Source organism: Engystomops pustulosus, chromosome 4, assembly GCF_040894005.1.
Source record: "Engystomops pustulosus chromosome 4, aEngPut4.maternal, whole genome shotgun sequence".
Classification (NCBI taxonomy): Eukaryota; Metazoa; Chordata; class Amphibia; order Anura; family Leptodactylidae; genus Engystomops; species Engystomops pustulosus.
Genome location: NC_092414.1, coordinates 118,052,359 through 118,074,274, shown reverse-complemented (window position 1 = coordinate 118,074,274; position 21,916 = coordinate 118,052,359). Strand labels below are relative to the sequence as shown.

The 21,916-nt window shown below is 42.7% G+C and overlaps 1 protein-coding gene and 1 long non-coding RNA gene across 2 annotated transcripts in view; one reads left to right on the top strand and one right to left on the bottom strand.

Moving 5' to 3' along the window:
• Positions 1–228: 228 nt before the first annotated feature.
• On the bottom strand, positions 229–11,764 carry LOC140127034 (uncharacterized). The gene is made up of 2 exons (XR_011854943.1): positions 10,906–11,764; positions 229–4,187 (listed from the first exon to the last, which is right to left on the bottom strand). It is a non-coding gene; the product is annotated as an uncharacterized lncRNA (long non-coding RNA).
• A 441-nt stretch (positions 11,765–12,205) lies between these two features.
• KMT2E (lysine methyltransferase 2E (inactive)) overlaps positions 12,206–21,916 on the top strand; it is a 54,585-nt gene continuing 44,874 nt past the window's right edge. Inside the window, exon 1 of the mRNA XM_072147204.1 lies at positions 12,206–12,757. The gene's annotated coding sequence lies outside the window, so the exon portion shown is untranslated. The remainder of the gene's footprint in view (positions 12,758–21,916) is intronic.

Genomic DNA, 21,916 nt, shown 5'->3' with positions numbered 1-21,916 from the left:
TGTGGTCAATCATCAAGAGACGGGTGGACAACCAAAAACCAACAAATTGTGACAAAATGCAAGCATTGATTGTGCAAGAATGGACTGCCATCAGTCAGGATCTGGTCCAGAAGTTGATTGAGAGCTGCCAGGGAGAATTGCAGAGGTCCTGAAGAAGAAGGGTCAACACTGCAAATATTGACTTTCTGCATTAACTCTTTCTGTCAATAAAAGCTTTTGTTACCATAATAATAATAATAATTATTTATATAGCACACACAGATTACACAGCGCTGCACAAAGCATGTCAAATCAGCCCCTATCCCCAATGGGGCTCACAATCTAAACAACCTAACAGTATGTTTTTGAAGTCATAATATAATTGCACTTGTATTTCTGTATGTGATAAAAACATCTGACAAACATACATAAAAATCAGAGGGCAACAAATCATGTGAAAATATAATATGTGTCATTCTCAAAACTTATGGCCATGACTGTATTGAAAGTAATAGGACATGCTCTATATTTATCAGCCTGGCTTGCTCCCCGCATCATGTGTGCATGATGCCATAGAGAGGTACACTGGTTCATTGCCGGTTTCATCCTTCCAGAGCCCCAAACATAGGTCGGATTGACCAACAGTGAGGGAAAGCTGGGTGTTCAGAAAGACATTACCTTGTTGTAAAAAAACGACTAAGACACAATCAGGCGTTGCGTTAAATTTGTTTAATAAATAACAAGAAAACAATGGTAATGATGTCTTATTTAAGTCATATCATTCAAGATATTAGCCTACATAATGAAGTTTGGCTAGCAGATCTTCCTCAATTAGGGAAAGGATATCATAAGTGACTACAGCATCACAATAAATTGTATGGGAGAGGTAAGACTTAAGCAGAAATATCTGTTTTATTTACTCCCCTCCTTTCAAAACTTTAATTTTGTTCACAGACCTGTATGAGGGTTTGTTTTTGCTAAACATTGTTTCACACGATTCAATATTTCAAGCAATCTAATAGAAACTAGAAAATTCCTAGAGCGCAAACATAGCTCTAAAATCAATACCTCTTTTGAAGTAGGACAACTTTGCCTATTATATTGATTACTTCTGTTCAGCAGTTTCGCCATAAACCTTAGGTTAGCCTGTCCCTGCAGTAGCCGCGTCTCCAGGCTGAAAGACCGATTCTGTGTTGGAGGGGCGGATGCTCCATTTACTCTAGAGGTTATGTGATGCTTTAAGTATAGCTAGCAGTGGCGCAAAGTCTGTGCAGATCTGTGAATACAGCCGTCTCCGAAGGAGGGCTCCCCTGTTCCACATCAGTCCCTTGATCTGCCTGATTCTACATAACTTTCTCAATTTCTTTCAGCACCTCAAGCTGTGTCAAACTCAGGGCCAAAAACATATAATAAACTTACAATTAGTTCACTGCAGAATGTGTCGAATATTTTTTTTCATCAGAATTTGGGGAAATTATGGAATGTCCCATAAAAGTCTGTTCTATTCCTGATTAAAGGATGGAGGCTTTTAGTTGCGATGAATCTGGGTGCACGCTCATGTTCAGTAGTGAAGCTCCTCCCCTAAAGATCACAGTAAACAGGCACTGGAAATGCTTGCACTCATCTAACCTTGCTAGAGCGACCATAAAATCAGGATTACTGTAAATACTTAGCATATCTAATGTTTCAATAAACTGTGGCTAAATCAGTTGTCCAGTGTACATTCTCTCTGCATGCTGCTATACATTGTAGTTTGCTTTTTCTCTAAGCTCACGTTTGTATGATTTTGTGGAGATGAAAGTGTTCATACATGCATTGTGGTATATCACTTAACTTATAAATGCTAGAGTGATCAGGAAAACTGAATTAAGGCAGGATTGTCCATTGTTTTCTATTATAGTTCTAAGGGCTCATTCACACTAATGTGCGGTCGCACATCAGTCCCCTTTGACGTTTATGGCATTCAAAATTTTGCTATTACAGCGCCAGCCGCTCACTTCTCTGTGTAGAGGGCTGGGATGAGCAGCGTTCGGCTCTACCTCATGTGAATGTACCCCAAAGTTGTATTCCAATAAATATTTTTATGTTCTACCTAAAATAACTTGGTAATTGTATCATAATGGTGACAAAAAGCCTCATTATCACCAAAACATGCCCCATGTATATGGGAGTCAGAGTATGGCTTACTGCTCGACAGCCCTGCTCAGACCAGACCCTTCATCTTCTCTCCCTTCGCCATTCTCGGGACACTTTCTTCACAGAAAGGAAACTATTAACACTTAGTACTCATACATACAGCACAGACAATTAAATTCACCTAACTTTTACTGTTGGTTTCTACTACTTATTACATGCTGCATGGTCCTAAATGTGATGAAAGCTGCAATCCTAATCACTATATATGCCATATTCCTTTGTACACACTATGAAGAATTCAATGAATTTATTGCTACGTTGCTGCAAACATTTATTTTATCATGGGGTGTGATATCAGTACGACATGCCATAACCACATGATTGCAATGAAACTTTATCATGGTTAAGTACAATATGGATAACCCACGGTAAAGGCCACTGTATGGCATCTATCTGCATCTCTAAACAACATACACTGTGGGTGTTCCCCAGTGCTCTAAATAGTTATTATTCTATGCCGTGTACTGGGAAGCGAGAAAAAAAAATCCAAATGCAGTGAAATTGGCGAAAAAACGCATTTGCAACGTTTTCTTGTTGGCTTGGAATTTACAGCTTTCACTGTCCGCCACACATGCCATGTCAACTTTATGCTTTGGGTCGGTGCAATCATGGGGATAAATTAAAAACTTTTGCCATCTTCTGGCACCAATCATTTTTTTATACTTTGGTGTACAGAGGTGTGGGTGGTATTATTTAGCAACTTTTGATGAAGTTTTCAATGCTACCATTTTTAGGACTGCATGACCTTTTGATCACTTTTTATTGATTTTTTTACATATATTTTTCAAAATACTGTATGGCAGTACATGAGGATTTTCCTCATTCATTACAATGTGCAAATCAATGTATCGAAACAAGACAGCCTTGGGACTTCGGAAGACCCAAGGCCGTCATGGCAACGGATCGCCTCTCCCAGATGACGTCACAGGGAGCGGCAGTCTCCAACAAGATGGCGATACGCATGCGCTGCCATCTTATTGAAGCCGCCGCCAATGTGCGGGTTAACACCTGCGATCGGTCCTAGTACCGCGGGTGTTACTGGCTATGGAGAAGGCTCAACCGTAAGCCCTCTCCATGCACCCGCAGTAGACGTGCTATTATGTCATGGGTCGTTAAGGGGTTAAAGGACAGTTATGTCACTAAGGAGACACCCACAACATCAACAAAGCATTGCCTGCTGCAAGTGTTCACTCCTCCCACTTTAAAGATACAGAACCGGAGGCCCAAGCTATATTTAATTATATTACAAAATTTACCAATTTACAAAATTTGGTTTAAAGTTTATCTATGCCTTAAAGGACATCTATGCCCCCTCGGACAACTTCTGCTCTTCTCTGAGCTTCTTATGCCGTTTTTTGTTTTTAAAGAGGAGCGCCAGGTTACATAGAAGTTAATGGAGCCTTGAGCCCCTCAGGCTCATTTGCATAATTCTTGAAGCCTTGTTCCAGGCTGTCACCATAAACATCCTATATGCGGACTATTCATTGGATTAACTTGTCGGAAACTAAATGAATTTTATCATAAAGAGAAAACATAAGGCATCATGGGATCTGTTTGCAATCTAACTGGCCTCAGCTTGAGGGCATAGACTGACAGACATTAGTCTCTGACAAAAATCTTTCTCACCAGAGGTGAAGTGGGCAAACACTTTCAGAACAGAAAATACCATAACTTTGGAAAGAAAATGGCAAGTAGCACAAATTAGGCATCGGTACTGTAGCTCACATTTTATTTCTGAATCTCACAAAACCAAAAGCGGAAGTATCTGAAATATAACAAAGCATGTTTCTATGTAGTATAGAACTAAATATATGGATGTCTGAATTAATTCCTCTGCAGCCTCTGAACTTGAAACCTCATATACATGTATTTTTCATAACTGAAATTTTATTTCTTCTTTAAAATGGTCAAGAGTTCACAGAAAAAGAGGGAATTCTAGAAAAGGTTTCATACCCTGGATGTTCTAGTAGTTTAGTGGGGTACAATCTGGCGAGAGTCCCTTTAACCAGGCTCTACAGAAAAGAGATGAAGCATTAAAATAAACGTCAGTTTGCTGAACTGTGGTGCACTCCACTCATTTCCTGTGATGACATGAGAAGCAATCACTGGCTGAAACAGTCTAGATGCACGCAGAAAAAAAAAAGAGCAAAGCAATATTATTTTACTGCCCACAGAGAGTCAGTTTCTTTTTAGTCAGACAACTCATTTTGACCAGGGTCAACTCTGTTGTAGAATTTCTGCTGCAGACACTCCACAAGGGACTGGTCAGTGACAAAATCCAGACAGAACCAACTAGTTCTCACTGTGCCTAGATCTGCAACATTATCCTCTTGCCGTTCAGCAACAAATTTATCAGTTACTGAGCTTTGTTAGTTAATGCTCAGTGACCTATCCATTGCTGAGCCAATGCCGGTTCAACCAGTCATCAGAGCTGACCCAGCATAAAGAGAAATGGGGAGTCAGCTGTAAATAACAAAATTATACCCGTAATACCCGTAGTTGGGTGAACTTCGATCATGGGTGTTTAACCTTTTAAATGTTGTGGTTGGTGTGACAGCAGAATTTAAATGCCTCCTGGAGAATTCTCCCTTCAGCACTTGCCCTAGGGAGGAAGAGGCACTGGTGTTGCAATGGCAGGCCTGAGGTCCAAATAGGACCTCAGGCTTCTCCACAGGCAGTGCCTGCAAGATCCTGTCTGTCTGACAGAATGTCAGTGTCAGTCTATGCATAGGATGATTACTTGTTCATGTCTCATAATTGGACAAAGTGAAGTCTATACAAATGCCCCACGTATGACAAAAGTCATGTGAAAAAAGTGAAAATCACCACACAAACCCTTCACATTGAACTGTCCGTAACAACTTATACAATAAAACTATCAAACCTGTACAATACAAACAAAAATACATTTTTATCTATGCTGTTCACAAAAAAAAAATTTAAATGACTTAATATTTTACCAAAACATAACGCAGACATATGGATAATGTTAGTTATACTACCCAAATTAGTCAATGTCTGAAAAGGAGATTTTAAATGACATCTACCACCAGGATGAAGGATTCTAAATCAAGCTCACTGACAGTGTTGTCTCTTCCCCCTTTCGGCAGGATCCACTTTGTTTTCTTAAAGAGAACCCGTCATGCAAAATAACCCCCCTAAACTAAATATATTTTCATAAACTGCCATTAGAGAGCATTGCCTCTATCCCTTCATTGTCCCTCTACATGCCTGTAAACCTAAGCAATGAGGTCCTAAATCTGTATGCAAATGACCTGTGAAATGTCCAATGAAGCATTAGCATATTCAAGCTGTCCACTCTATTCATGAGTGGGAGGCACAGCCACACCCCCAGTGCTTGACTGACAGCCTGTATAATGATGTGAGCCTGTATAATGATGTGCTTCCTGGTGCTGGTGGCCACGCCCCCTGCAGCCTGTGTGTGCATGTGTGTGTGTGTATAGGAGAGATACAGCAGCTCCAGGCAGCCATGTTATAGCAGAACATGTCAGATTCATGTGTAGCTGATGTCTGTGTCTCTCACCTGTATATTAGGAGGATGCAGCATGTCAGCAGATACAGCACTCACACTAGCCATGCTTTACTATACATTACACACAGACATGAGCAGGGGGAGGAGAGGGGAGGGGGAACAGGTGTGACATCACTGCCTCTGACCATGTGACCAGCCTCATTTACATAATAAAGAATAGATGATTTTACAATGAATAATGTATGAAATAACTAGATAAATGCTGGGATGGGATCCTTGTGAGCTGCTCCAACAGGTAGAGGTGACAGGACTAGTGGCAGGTGTCCTTTAAAAACAAGGAACCGTATATACACTCAAGTACAAGTCGCCTAAGTATAAGCCGAGGCCCTTAATTTTAACACAAAATACTGGGAAAAGCTATTGACTCGAGTATAAGCTGAGGGTAGGAAATACATTGGTCACAGCTGCCACCATCCCACATATATAGCCTGCCAACTCATGCTCCCAGTATATAGCCAGAAGCCTCTTGCCCCCTGTATAAATCCAAGCCGAGTTAGGGTTTTTCAGCACATTTTTGTGCAGAAAAATTGGCATATACTCAAGGATATATACAGTTTTAGAAACCTTAAAAGGCTTTAACTTTATGAAAATGAAGATGATGGGCTCAGGTTCATGTGCATTTTAAAAGCTTTTATGTAAAAATCAGGGCATACAAAGCAAGAAGATCACATTCTGCCAGAGGGGTCATACACCACTTTGTCAGTGTGCTTGGTTTACAAACCTTGATCCTGGTTTAAGGCTGAGCCTTAACTTACAAACCGGCTGTGTCCTAAAGGGGGTCAAATAACATGTCACAGATAGAAAAGCCCTAGAACACATTACTTTGTTTACAGAGAACCTGCCATGAGTATTTAGGTCCAAACAGCTACTGTAATGCAGCAGACACGAGATCAATATAAAAGTCTGATTAATTCAAATGATACTAAAAGGGAACATTAAAAGGAAATCTACCATCAGGAATACACTAACTGAGGTATTCCTGAGAGTAGAGGACTTTCCATTTACCAAGCTCTACACTACCTTTAACCAAACCCAACTAAAAAAAACTTTATGTATCCTTTATGCAGTTTGACCTCAAGAGCGTGGAGTAGCCTGTCCGAGCATTAGAGCAAAGGCTACATCTCGAAACAGTAGATTCTTAAGTCTTACATCTACGCACGGCCCCACAGCACTCTTCCAACACATGAAAGGAACTCGGTTCACTACCAAAAAGAGGAAAAAGTTACTGTACATGCAGTAAATAACCTTCTTGATATTGTGATACCGTTAATGGCCAACAGAAATTTAAGATGTTACAAGCAAGCTTTCGGGATGGCTATGGTCCCTTCATCAGGCATAGTATGACAGTCTTTCTGAAGCAACACAGATCTTATACACCATGGACAGAGAAGACATGCAAACAAAAGGACAATAGCAATAACAAAGTTACAACAGGTCATCTAATTAAGGACCTGTTGTCTTAACTTTGTTATTGCTTTTTACCTTTTGTTTACATTTTGTTTGCATGTCTTCTCTGTCCATGGTGTATAACAGTGATGGCGAACCTTTTGGAGACAGAGTGCCCAAACTATAACCAAAATCCACTTATTTTTCTGTGAAGTACCAACATGGCATTTTAAGCAGTAACTTATTGCTACCTTTTCTTCCAATCTTTCAATTGTATTGGCCCCCTGAGGCAACCAATACAGTTGAAAGGAGGAGAGCAAATTCAGACTCTCGTTGTAGCTTCTCTCCAGGGTCTCTCTGTAGAGGAAAAATGGTTGGTCCAGCAGGAGGACCTCCAGAGATATTGCAGTTCTGTCACCACTTCTCACTTGCTTTAAAATAATGCTGAGAGCAGCATCTCTTAAGTTGCCTGGGACTTGGTGGATTTGGTTCTATTTAGTGAGCTCTGTCCTGGGGTGATGGTCTGAGTGCCCACAGAAATGGCTCAGAGTGCCACCTCTGGCACCCGTGCCATAGGTTTGCCACCACTGGTGTATAAGATCAGTGTAACTTCAGAAAGACTGTCATACCATGCCTGATGAAGGGACCATAGCAGTCTCAAAAGCTTGCATGTAACATCTTATATTTCAGTTAGCCATCAAAAGGTATCACAATCTCAAGAAGGTTACTTTATTTGACCTATCAAAAGCAACAAGAATTTCTTCAACCGGCTAAAACGGTACAACATTTTTTTCTTGCACATGTATGGGCATATAGCCCAATAGGGCTGTGGGGCTGCACACAAAGGCGTGGTGCACCCTTAGCCGCAGTGCTTAGCTAGGCTACTCCACACCCCAATAGCCTCTGAAGTAATCTGCATAAAGTATACATAAAGCTTTAGTAAGGTATGGTTAAAATTTTAGGTAAAGGCAATGTAGGGCTTAGTAGATGTAGATAGAAAGGCATCTACCATCAGGAATACCTCAGTGTATTTCTGATGGTAGGTTTCCATTACAAGAGGACTAACAAGATTCTACACCACATCCTCAGGTAGGGTATGAAATATTTTACTCTAGCCATTCATGTTTATGTGTGGGACAGGGCGTGTATGCATCGGGCAATAGAGCCAAGAAGCCCCATCTACATCACTGGAGTGACTGCAGTTCATTTGAATATTTTTATAAAATCTATGATAATCTGACCATCCCTGGACATACAAAAAACGAGGACCACCAAGACAAAAGTTTGAGCTAGCAAGTTGGAGACATCTACCATCAGTAGATCTGATTGTAGATGTCCAAGTTGCCACCCAGCAGTTGACGTGTGATTATGTACCAGGTCTATGCTACATTGGACAAGCCAAGAAGGGATAAGCCAAGAGTTTTCTCCATCCCCATGAATCTTTACAGGTCATTTTAACAGACTTCAAGGAGGGTTTTTCAGCATAGGGCTTACTCTCCCACAATATAGGAAGACATCTGACTCCCTGCCCCTACCGGAAGCCTTATGACAGTGACCCTTTAAAGGAAACCTACCATTTCAAATGGTCGGTGTAAGCTGTAAACACCGAGCACCAGCTCAGGGTGAGCTGGTGCCGGTGCTTAGTTTCGTTAGTGTTATAAACCGAGATATCGCGGTTTTAACATTTTTGAAACTTTATAGCAGAAACTGCTTCGGCGCTGCGTGCGCACGATCGTGCGCGCGCCTACATAGGAAATGCCGCAGGCGTTGCGCGCGCACGGTCGCACGCAGCGCCGAAGCAGTTTCTGCTATAAAGTTTAAAAAGTGTTAAAACCGCGATACCGCGGTTTATAACACTAACGAAACTAAGCACAGGCACCAGCTCACCCTGAGCTGGTGCTCAGTGTTTACAGCTTACGCCGACCATTTGAAATGGTAGGTTTCCTTTAAATTCCATCATCTATGCTTCTACTGTAAACCACTGCAAGATGCTGGACATTTTACAACAGCTGACCAACAATACCAACTTGTGAGCCCCCAACCTAAAGAGGGTATTCTGTTTTATAATGAAGGTTAATTAGTGGTGGACCAACAACACTTCAGTGGTGACCTGCTGCTGGCATTTGACGCACCACATAACAGCTGAAGACTGGCCACTGTATACTGAAGTTCCAGCAACTAAATGAGACATAAGCTGTATGCAAGACCCAAGTATATACTATTGTAGTTTTGTTCTTGGGGGGGGGGGGGGGGGGGGGAGCAGAACAAAATAGGCCGATTGGTAGAAACTTGATGAAGTCAGATGAACTATGATATAAATATAATGTAAACATCACTCCTTGACTAGGTAGCCTCCTAGAGCCTCCTCTTTACATTGTTATTGGAGGGGTGGTACTCTACACGCGCCCCAAAGTTGCACTTGGCGCTCATGGAATTTGAATAAAGTGAACATCTTATTAGGTTTTTATGAAAATTTAGATGGGTGGTCCTTGTATTGAGCAAACACCATGGCTCCACACACCCGACAGCCAAAAATTACATTACTCAAAAGAAATATTCTACTGTCCCTATAAAAGGGCAGAGTGTTAATTGACAGCTGTAGTTACAGATACTGGAAAACCCCCAAGAAGCCAATAACACAAAAATTTGTTATAGGGCTCCAGTCTTGTGGTTTCATGGTGAATGTCGGGCTGGCTTTGACTGGGCTCATGGTACCAGCTTTGTCCTGAAGTGTTCACATTGAACCAAATTGAGCCAAATTGAATTTAAATGGAGTTGAGAAATCCAGTTTAAAGGGGTTATCCGGTTATAAAAAGTTACTTATGGCCAGGCTGGGGCAGGCCATTTAAAAATAATAAACATTTACTTACCTCCTCTGGCGAAGATGTCCCGCGCCCCGGTCCGTTTGATCGTGCCCGTTTGTTTACAGGGGCACAGAAGCCGCACACAGGGAGCTTCCGGTCCGCAATATGGACGGCTCCTCCCATCCATCCCCATTTCTCAGTGTCAAACGCTGGGAGATGGTGTCGGATGGGAGCTTCTGGCCAGCAGGAAGCTCCTTGTGCACCCTTGTAATCAAACCGGCGAACAGATGAGATGGACAGCAGCGCGGGACATCAAAAGCGCCGGATGAGGCAAGTTCTTTTTTTTTTTTTTTTTAAATAACCTGACCCCCATTTACATTTTTATACCCAGATAACCCCTTTAAGCTCAGAGAAAGATTGTCCCAGCTCAGTTGTACTTAGAAAAAAAAAACACTTGCTGCAGTCATGAGCCACAAATGTTTACCAGGAAAAGTGTGCAAACCACATGTGGCTCATTCCCAATCAGTTTTCTCTGTGCTCATGAAAAGCATCTCCCTCCTATTCCTGAATTGCTTTGCTTCCCTGCTCCGAGGGAAAATGCAAAAATTAAACGTGTTGAAGAGGAAATGCCATTGTTGTTCTAAGTTATTTCATGAAATAGTAGCAGCCACATTCAAGTCACACCACTTCAGGTCCGTATTTCAGAAATTGTGCCACAAGCCCAGCCATGTGTTTCCCCAAAATCTATCTTGAACTCTCCCCAAATAACAATTCCTAGGTTCACAATTGTAAAGTAAAATGGGAAACTGTTGTCCAGACTAAATCAACCTCAGCAGTCACCACCTTCCTTCCCTCCCCCACATCCGTCTCTAAACCCTTGACTCGCGGCCAAGCTCCATTCCTAGGCAACGAGGTCACGTGACCAGCCCCAGACGTGCAGCCCAAAGCATATTTCCCCAGGCCGCCATATTGCTGTGACGCACTCACAAATCTGCAATCCCAGTACGAGCGGCTCACGGTCGAAGAGACTTCGGGTGCGGGAAAATTACTTCCTGTAGGCAAACAAACACGAATCAGTATGGGCAAAGGCCCACCACAGTGCACTGTACACTACTACCACCCCCAGCCTAGTTGCTGCGTTGTTATATAATGGCGCCGGACTCTCCCTCTGCACCCGCTGCTCCCAGCAGCTCTTCCCCCTCCCACCTGCTGCAGCATGATGTCACAAACGGCCAATCACACGGAGGGCTTCTAGCGCCTCTTACGCGCCCATTGGCTGTCAGCATACAGCCTTGCCCACCGACAAACAACAGTAAATTGACAGAATACTTACACAGCCGCCATTACATGAAGCTAACTACAATGACAACGAGAAACAAAATAAGCAAAGACATGGAGTTACAGAAGGGCTACACGTAACACAGTTTAATAACCACTCAACGCATACAATACTTGGCACGGCCAACGTCCATTCACAAGCTGTTTCTTTCAGGTATTCCGTTGGTAAACGTTGGCAGACCGAGGTAAATTTAAAAAAAACTAAAAACACGCCGGGCTGCACGACTTCAAGCGCTCCTCATTCCTCCATCCAGCACTCTCCATAGAGGCAGTGCAGCAGCAGCGAGCTTTTATCAAGCGCTTGGAGTTTGCGCACTATCTCAAGCAGCCCCTGCTTCTGCTGCATGGAGACCCCGACAGCATCTCTCCCTCAGCCAAGAGCACCATGGTGATAAGCGCAGAGCTGCTGGAAGAACCGCCTCCATCTTCCCCAATTAGCGCGCGCATAGGGCCAGCCCGAGACCTTGTATAGACACGTACCCGCCCACTTCCACAGACATTCCTGCTGTCCCTCACACCCACCTTCTGCAGAGCTGACTGAGCGAAGACACAAATAAGGAGCTAATGCGCATAAAGCTGCTTCACTAGTAGTGACCGGACGGCTAAGCTGTATTCTGTGCTATCCTGAGAGTAGGAAAGCGTCAATTAAATTCCCGGAAATTAAACTTGCAATTAAAATTCCAATTAATTCAACGCTCTTGTATACCCTGCACAAACATTCCCTGTTCACCATAAGAGTTCTCGCACAGGACTGCGGTAGAATGTGAGCTATGCTAGATATGGCCTCCACGCCTGCCTAGCTGACTATACATGTCTACACCTTCCTTTCACCCCATAACTCCACCCTCGTTGCAGGGAAATTTTTTTCACACATGTAAAAGCCCACGGCTCCGCCATTACATAATAGGGCATGCACGCTTGACTTTATGCAATGCGAACGTGAAGAGGGCGTTGCGCTATGGGAAGTGAATCTGATGCCCACAAGTAAAATGGTGTTTGCTTCTATGCGTATCTCGCCATTTTGCTTGTGGGCATGGACGCTGCTAGGCCCTCCACACCCGCAACAGTCTTGTATTGAGTCCGTGGCAGCAGGGTTAGGAAACCCCGTGCGAATATCCGACGCCATTTTCCAGAGAGAGGCAGTGACATAGAGCCAGCGTAGGCTGAGACACGGGAGGAGCGGGGTTTGTACACATTGGGGCTGCAGTCAGCTTGGACACTGCGAACAGCGTTTTTACCTCTTTTCCCGGGCGGATATTTGCAGGATTTCAGTCAGGGCAGTGCACCTTTATTCCTGTAGCTTTCAGTCAGTTCCGCACATCTTGCTAACGGTCCCCAGGGCTTCTACTGACGTCGCTTTTCCTGTCACCCCACAAGCTGCTGGGAGTGATCGCCTGTAGTAGTAGGAACCACAGCTAACTCTAGCCGCCCTTCACATCACCCGTTTCGGGTGTGTATTTACGTTTACGCTGTCCTGTTTCCTGGCTTTGGCACGTTGGAGGTAAGCCATTTGTGACATTTTCTCCTACTTTTCTTTATTCGCAGCCCCTGGACGCTTCTAGCAGGTCTGTCGTGAGTGTGTGAGGTAAATAGTGAGGTGGGTGTGAAGAGCTTGCTTGATGCATATAAGCGTGTTCTTTACATGCACAGGCGACTATGTGCTTCAGCCTTCTAGAAAGGGTCAGGATGGATAAATATGGCGGGTTTTATGGTCAACACAGCTGAATTTGGCAGTGATAGAAGGGGGTGGGCTGACTCGGTGCCTTCTGTGTTACTAGTATTAACCTACCTTGTCCCTTCAAGAATCTTCAGGATTAACCCTGCTCTTTCCTTTTTCTTATGTGCTTTAATTGTTTGTATTCAAGGCCTCTTCCTGGAGATCTTTGAAGAATTTGTTGCATTTCGCTTCTGCAAAAAGGTTTGAGGTCATTTTTGTGATTGTATTGCAGCTTCATACATTGTTAATGTGGGATAATAATGGATGCATTTTTTATCTTGGTAGTGGAAGTGAATGTAGAGGTATATGGTTTCTTTAGCAGAAAATGTTTCTTGAAGCAGCATTTCTTTAAGCCAATAGGTGCTTTTGTAGTTCATGTACACCCTATATATTTTTTTGTATGTAAATGAAGAAAGCAATGTCACATATCTACAGATAGCAGGCATTAAGTGATCCTGGCTTGAATATTACAGACACTGTAGGCAGATTATGTTGTGTACATAAAAGGAAAACATGGATCTGCTGCTCAGAAGGACTGGTGTGTACATCCTCTGCAAAGCTGTAGGTCTTTCCAGGGCTTTCTGCTCACAGGCTGCAGACATGGATTGGGGGAGGAACAAGCGATCCTGTGTGTATAAGCCAGGCCAGCTCAGACACAACACTATCACACAAAGGAAGGGGTACCATGCTTCCCTTCACTCTACAGTAAGATGCAGGTTGGGTATAAATAATGTGATGCATGTGTGCCTCTCCTCTGTCAAGCATGCATACATTGTTCCTCCATAATATGCAAAGGAACATTAATCAGGTTGTTTTCTGACATAACCTGCCACCCCCCCCCCTCTCTCCCTTATTCTAAATAATCCTGACTAAAGTATCCATTCCACCTACTGATTGTGGCATTTTAAGTGTATAAGTAAACTTATAAGGAATAAAGAGTTTACGTGGCAACAGAAATCATTGCTTGTTGGTATCTCCCTCTTTTGTCCTTTGGAGAGACTAAAAATGGCGTCCCCTGGCCGATGTAATCTAATCATCTCGGATTCTCCACACCCCATGCAGTTCATGTGCCTGCAACACACACATGTGGATGAAGGGAAGAGGATTGTGTGTAAATAATCAGTATTATTGTGGCACATATGACATAGTGGCTTTGAAGACTGTAAAATAATGCTTGGTGATATTGTAAGATTCTGAGTGCTCAGTGATTTAAGAACATATTTTGTCTATTCTTGACCCTTCTTGTGTGAAATCAACAGTTTTCCCCCCTAGAACTAGTTGTTTCAACTTGAAATTGAGGGCTGTAAAGCTTAGCAGGATTTCTGTAGGTTCCTCTGCTGTGAAGGCAAGGGGGCGGTGATGAGGGAGTGCATGGTGGATACTCCTGTGTATATTGTCTTCCTGCTCTGGATTAACCCATTGTCATCTGAACAACCTTATACTTTACTGTTCTTATGCAATGTCCTTATGATGTGAATTTTTCTCACTTCCTTATATTTTTAGTTTTTGTTGCTGTCCAGTTTAATGGCCTGTTAGTGTCAGTTTTGACATCATGTAACATTTTAGGTCTTAATAGTCCTCTGTTCACACTTGTGGTGTTTTTTTATATTGATGTTCCTCTGGTTTCCTTTAATGTTTTTTTTTTCTTTTAAACTAGGTATTGTAGTATAGCACACTGGATTTCATTACATAAACGTTGTTTTTTGTTTTCTCATTTTGTACATTGGCTTACTCAGTCCCTGGATCTAACTGGTACAACTAGCTAGTTTCTGCAGGAGCATAGGTTTTTTGGCTTTTACTATTTATAGGAGATTTTGTCTAATATGGTATCCCATTCTTAAGACCTCCTTCTGTGGATGAATTGCAGCAATGTGGGTTCCCACTGAATTCGACTGTGATTGTAATTCACATATTTGTTGGATCTATTAGATTTAGAGACCATTGGTAGCTGCTGCTGACTGCCATTGCTCATTAACAAAGAATAAATTGGAGAAGCCAGGATTTAAAACAAAAAAAAAGGCTATTTATCCAGATTTCTGGTAAATAAAATATTGGGGAGATGATTTGGAGCTGGTTAACAAATAAAAGAAGCAATCCTTACTGCACTGGTTTTTTTTTTTTTTCTTCTTCTTCTTCCCTCCCCCTTTTTCCTCTCCTCTCTTACTGGGCCTCAGTTGGGTTTTTCTTCCTGGATTTTGCAGACAGAAATTGCTAAGAAAAGTCTGCTGCAACGATTGGCTGACTTGGCTTTTTCGTGTATTTCTAGAAGGGACCAGATGAAAGGTGGTTGGGATAGGGAGTTGGGGGCTGCCATATGTTTTTTTGTTTTTTGAGTTTTTTTTAATAACGATTGCCTATTATTTTTCTTGGCCAGACACTTCTTTAAATAGAGGTGTTTGTATTACTCTGTATAATATTATAACATGGTAGGCCACTTAAATTTGTGAGTTATAGGCATATATTTAAGTGAAACTGAATTTGTACAGGTTCTCTGGCAGAAAGAAAAGTTTTCACCCTCTTTGTTGACATGGAGGTTCTCTCTGACACAGCAGGAAATGCTCCCTACTATGTTAGTGGACAGTCTCCTCTCAGCACTTACACTGTATCTAAGATGCCTTTCAATACTAAACAGTCTGCTTCATTACTGACACTGAATACTGCTATATCGCCATATATTTGTATTTTGTGCCAGTTTCTGACACCTAAGAAAATCCACATCCTAATACACAGGTGAGCGTGTGGCTACACTATTCTTGACTCTGATACCCAGGGTCCTGAGTCAAAATCCCATCTGAGAAACAAAATGATTGTAATATTTATATATATCTGAGGAGCCTGTCCACAGACACAGAGGAGAAGGGGAAACTTTTCTTGTTGTGCTACACTGCAACCCTTTGCCAACAAAGAGACTCCAAAGAAAAACTCCTGTGGGCGCGTGCACACTTTGCGCTTTGGTTGTGTTTTCATTGCGTTTATAACGCATTACAACAGCTGTGGAAAGGTGAATTGCCTTATTGTATTACTATTTACATTTGCGAACGTGATGTCAACCCATGCGTTAACAAAACTCATGTGTTTACGATGCCTTTTATTTGTAAAAACAAGTGTTAACAGTAATGTAATTGCAAATCACCTCTCCTCAACTGTAGTATTAGGTTTGAAAACGCAACCAAAGCACAATGTGTGAACACGCCCTCAGGTGCCAAAATTCCATGAAAAAAGTTTTTGTTTTTTTTTTTCTTAAGACTGCTCACCTTTCTTGGGTTCCCAGGGATGCTGGCAATCTACAAAGAGCAGGATAATAACTCTGCATCGCATGGCAACTTAGGCAGGTTCTGATCCTCCCTTTTGTCAAAAATTGGGATTATTGGCAGCGTCCAAATGTCTTTAATCTGGCTTTATTCACTTTTTAAAGAGTTAATACATTTTACATTTGCATTTGCATCATACTGCCCTTTCAATAATCAGGCAGGGAAATATGCACTTGTCACCTAATATATAATATATGGTGGAAAAACCTCCTAAAAGGGGTTGGGTACTAGCATACTTTAACGAAGTATAAGACCGTAATTGGGTCACCCATGTTATGTTAGCCTTGGGCTGCCGAACTTGGAACTTCCTTTGACGTCCCATGTCCTGCTGGCTTTTGGCGAATGGCGGTAACCGTCCAGTCATTGCACGTCACATGGCACACTTTGAGGGCGCGTTCACACGTTCCGTTATTGCAGCGGGCGGGGCTCGGGCCAAACGCATATGCGTTTCCCAGGAAACGCATGCGATTAATAACCCGATCGCATGCGTTTCTCTGGAAACGCATATGCGATCGCCCCAAACTCCGCCCCCTGTGCGCTAGCGTCGCATTATGAACGCAGCGCTAGCGGAACGTGTGAACGCGCCCTAAAGGGAACCTGTCACTACTTTTTCACATATACAGCTAGTTACAGATTCCTATAAAGCCCTAGTAACTGACTCCTTTCTTTTAGCTAAAAAATGTGTCACTTACATCCATGGCATCAGAGTGGGTGTGTCCTGCTCTGCCAGCCTCTACCATCTACTCCTCCTTATGCTTTCTTACTATTTAGCAGTTCAGGCCATGTTTTTGACATCCATATAAATGTTGGATTCCTACTTATCAATTGCTATCACCTGTTTGTTGAATAGGATATAGTAGTTTGGCCCAACACATTTGTGATGTAAGCAGAATCTATGAGGGCGAACAGCTATCTGTGAGTGAGAGGATATTTTTCTTAGTTGTATTACAACTTGAGAACAGCTTGAGAAGGTTTACACAAGTAAACTGATCCTCCCAGATGGTAGAAATAAATGTATATCTAACACACACACTCCCTTTTTTTTTTTTTTAATTGAAACTTTATTATTACAAAAAAATTTTAAGTCTTATCAAAGTAGATAAATATTTTTCAACTGCGATTATCAACAAGTTCCGAGCCGCAGAAAATCGTCCTCCCTCTGTTAGCAGACGTATCTAGATATAACACACACTCCCTTACTTATAGACTACCCCTAGTTACAAACGGACCTCTGGATGTTTGTATTTTACCCTCTGGCTACAATAAACTCTTTAACAGATATCAAAGCTGTCTGCAATTAAGCTTTATTGTTAATCCTGGTTCTTATGACAACACAATATTTTTAAAATCAAATTGTGACAGAGACCAAAAAAAAAAAATGGCTGGGCTTACAATTATAAAATATACAGTTCGGTCTTGAATACATATTCAACTTAAGAACAAAACTACGGAACCAATCGTGTATGTAACTCGGGGACTACCTATATATATATTATATCATCATCATATATGCTGTATATGGTGACATTTTACACGGATCCTGTCAACTGAAATTGAAATAATAAACGACAATCAGTAGGTTATGAAGCCGCTTAACACCTTCTAGATAATATCTTTTGTTAACCAGCTTTGTGGCATCAAAACCGATGTTCACATGGCCTAGAGAGGTATTAACATAGGGCAGTTGCACAAAGTTTTTAATTAACTGGAAACACATTGTGCCAAAACATGTGTGTTAAAATGTTAACCTTTTAAATACCTGTTGCAAAGTTGCCAGTGGCATTTAAATCCCTGGCGGGACATGGGTGTTCCCATCCTGGGAGAATCGTTGTTCCCCGTTTCTATGACAGCCAAGAGTCTGTACTTGACTCCAGGACCTGTCATTAGGAGAGATCTGTTGCAGCCTTAGTATTGGATCCCCTCCAATACTGCCATCTACTGTATTACTGTAGTATTGCCATAGATGGCAGAAACGAGTAAAGTACCCTATAAGGTCTATGAATATATGGTTCTATAGCAGGGGTCAGGGACCTTTTTAGCTGAGAGAGCCATAAACGCCACATATTTTAAAATGTTATTCCGTAAGAGCCGTACAATATGCACATGCCCCCCAGTAGATAGGTAGTCCCAGTGTCACGAGTGCCCCTGCGATCTACATCTCGGATCACAGGCACACCTGTGCTCCTCTCCGTGGCCGCATCCCTTTCCGAGCTCACTCACCTCTCCCCGTGCCGGCACTCGCAAATTTAGAGGGCCAGCGCACCGCTAATTGGCGCTACCCAATTCCCGAGTTCCTATAAAGACTGCAGGCTCCTAGCATTCCCAGCCGGATCTTAGTGCTTCATGCCTATGAGGAAGCTTTCCACAGTGTTTCCTTCCCAAGTGTTGACCTCCCGTTGTGACCCCGGACCTGTTCCTGATTCTGCTCCTTCGCTGCCAGCCCTGACCTCTTGCTCCGTCCCTGACCTCGCATCATTGCTGCCTGCTTTGACCTTCTGTCTGTCCCTGACCACAAGACTGCCAAGTGATCCTGTACCTCGACCTTTGCTGCCACCGTGGACAAGTTGCGCCTGTGGAACGACCTGGTGGTACCACGCTGCAACAAGACCATCCTGATTTTTCAGCGGGCTCTGGTGAAGACCACGTGCCACTTAGATTCTGGTCCCATGTGTCTGCTTACATCATCGTCCGCGGGGGCTCACTTCTCCAAACCCACCACATGCCTCCCAGTAGATAGGTAATCCCAGCACATGCCTTCCAGTAGATAGCTAGCCCCAGCACATACCCCCAGTAGATAGGTAGCCACAGCACATGCCCCCAAGTAAATAGGTAGCCACAGCACATGCCCCCAAGTAAATAGGTAGCCACAGCACATGCCCCCAAGTAAATAGGTAGCCACAGCACATGCCCCCCAGTAAATAGGTAGCCACAGCACATGCCCCCCAGTATATAGGTAGCCACAGCACATGCCCCCCAGTATTTAGGTAGCCATAGCACATGCTTCCTAGGAGATAGGTAATCACAGCACATGCCTCCCAGTATATAAGTAGACCCAGCACATACCCCCAGTAGATAGGTAGCACCAGCACATACTCTCAGTATATAAGTAGCCACAGCATATGCTTCCCAGTAAATAGGTAGCCACAGCACATGCTCCACAGTAGATAGGGAGTCACAGCAAAAATAAATGAATATTCACTTACCAGCGCTCCCTGCAGCCAGCTCCTCATTGCACCCATGCTCTTATCTTTGACCCAGGCTTAGACGATGACAGCGATGGCACCTGGGTCATACAAAGGACGTAGGCACTGGTAACATCGCTGCCTGTGTCCACTAATCAGTCTAACAGACACACAGCAACCCTCACTATTTATTACAGATCTGTCTGAGAGCCAGATGCAGCCAACAAAAGAGCCATATCTGGCTCCCGAGCCATAGGTTCCCTACCCCTGTTCTATAGAGTTCAAATCGTCCACCTTTCCATAGAACATACAATTAAAAAAAAAACAAAACATAATACTGTTGGGTATCACCACATCCCTAAGTCCCAATCTGTCAAAATATAAAACTGGTTATGCCTGGCGGTGTGTCATAGTGTGTGCCGATGCATTTTCTGTTCTGAAAGTGTTAAAAATATTTCTCACTAGAGGTGAAATAGGCAGAAACTAAAATCTGTCAGTCTCTGCCAGTGGTTCTCAACCTTTCTAATGCTGTGACCCCGCAATACAGTTCCTTATGTTACGGTGACCCCAAACCATGTACAAGACTATAATGACTATAATCCTGCTCCCTATGTACAAGAATATAACTCCTATAATACTGCCCCCTATGTACAAGAATATAACTACTATAATACTGCCCCCTATGTACAAGAATATAACTCCTATAATACTGCCCCCTATGTACAAGAATATAACTCCTATAATACTGCCCAATATGTACAAGAATATAACTCCTATAATACTGCCCAATATGTACAAGAATATAACTCCTATAATACTGCCCCTATGTACAAGAATATAACTCTTATTATACTTTCCCACTCCACCCCCCCCCCCAGTTTTGGTTCCTCCATTTGCTGCCCCAGTTGTTGTGCCCCCCTCTTGCCCCCAGATCTAGTGCTTTCCCTCCTGCCGCCAGTTTTGGTGTGTGTGTCCCCCCCCCCCCCCCCTGCTGCTTCAGGTTCTACTCACAGTGAGCACTGCAGTCCTGTTCCGCAGGAGTCTGTATAGAGGAGGATCCAGAGGGTCATGTAATGATGACTTCCCCTCTATACAGCAAGCAGTGAGTTATCACACATGTTATACTCCGTTTTTGCCACGAATCGCGGCAAAAACGTAATAGGATCGCGACCCCTGTGTTTTGGTCGTTCGACCCCCAGGTTGAGAAACGCTCTTCTATACCCTCAAGCTGAGGCAAGTTAGCTTGCCCACAGATCCCATGATTCCTTATGTTCTCTATCAAAGTAATTTAGCATTCAATTAATTTAGTTTCCCACAAGTAAATCCACTGTACAGTGGACATACAGGATGCATATGGCAACAGCCTGGCAGCTCCCATCACACGGAGGAGCAGGGAAAATGTAATAAGTGGTAGAAATCATTAGTACAGTAAGTCTATAGCCTGTGCTGTGTGAGCACTAAGGGTTAATAGCTCATCTACACAGTGCACAAAGTGATGATGACCAGGTGGGGGAATGGAGCAGCATGAGGTGCAGCGAGAGACAGTTCTGTAGAATCACAGACTGGGTTGGAGGCACTGATATGGAACAGGGAGACTTTGTACCTCACTATTCTGTGCAGAAGACATCTGTATCCACATTCTTGGACACATCCATCTCTGCTACATACACTGACACATGACCTTCTCCTCTGAGGAGGGAGCAGCAGCTCCTCCCCTCCTATGAAACTGACTCGCACTATGAAACATAGTGTAAACAAAGCATGGATTCATATGACTTGTCAGCATATGGAGAGGAAGCAGCTATTGCAGTAATAAGGTAATCTGAGGGGGTAGAAACTTTAACAGAAAATTGGTACAAGCAGGAAGTGAATTGCCTTTAAAAAAGTAAACCTTTATAATTCCTTCATTTTGATTTACATTTTAATGTAAATATGTTATATATGATGTATTAGGTTATGCCCATATTACAGTATGTCTATTTGTTTGCATAGAGAACACACTTTTTTCAGGTGTTGATATTTTTGTATTGTGTATATAAATACAATTTGGTTAAAAAGAATAAAGGTAACAAAGATAATGGGCAAATTTTTTTACATCCCAAGAGCTTTTGATTTATGGAAGATAAATACCTTTAAAGACACTGTTTAAAGGGTAACCTGTAAATCTTTTTTCCCCCCACAAATCAATATCTCTTAGGAGGTAATGCAACTTTGTGTATCATCTTTGTTACCTATGTCCAGTGGTTTCTTTGCTATACCCCTAAGTTTACCTCAATGCTGTAATGGCTGCTTCCTTTGCCTGTGCTGATAAGCCTCTGTAGTTTGTTGGGGAGGAGGTCATGTGACAGAGCTCGCTCTGAGTATGTAGCAGTGCTGGATGTGTTCAAGACTGTGGATACAGATGTCTCCTCACAGAATAGTGAGGTACAAGATCTCCCTGTTCCCTACCA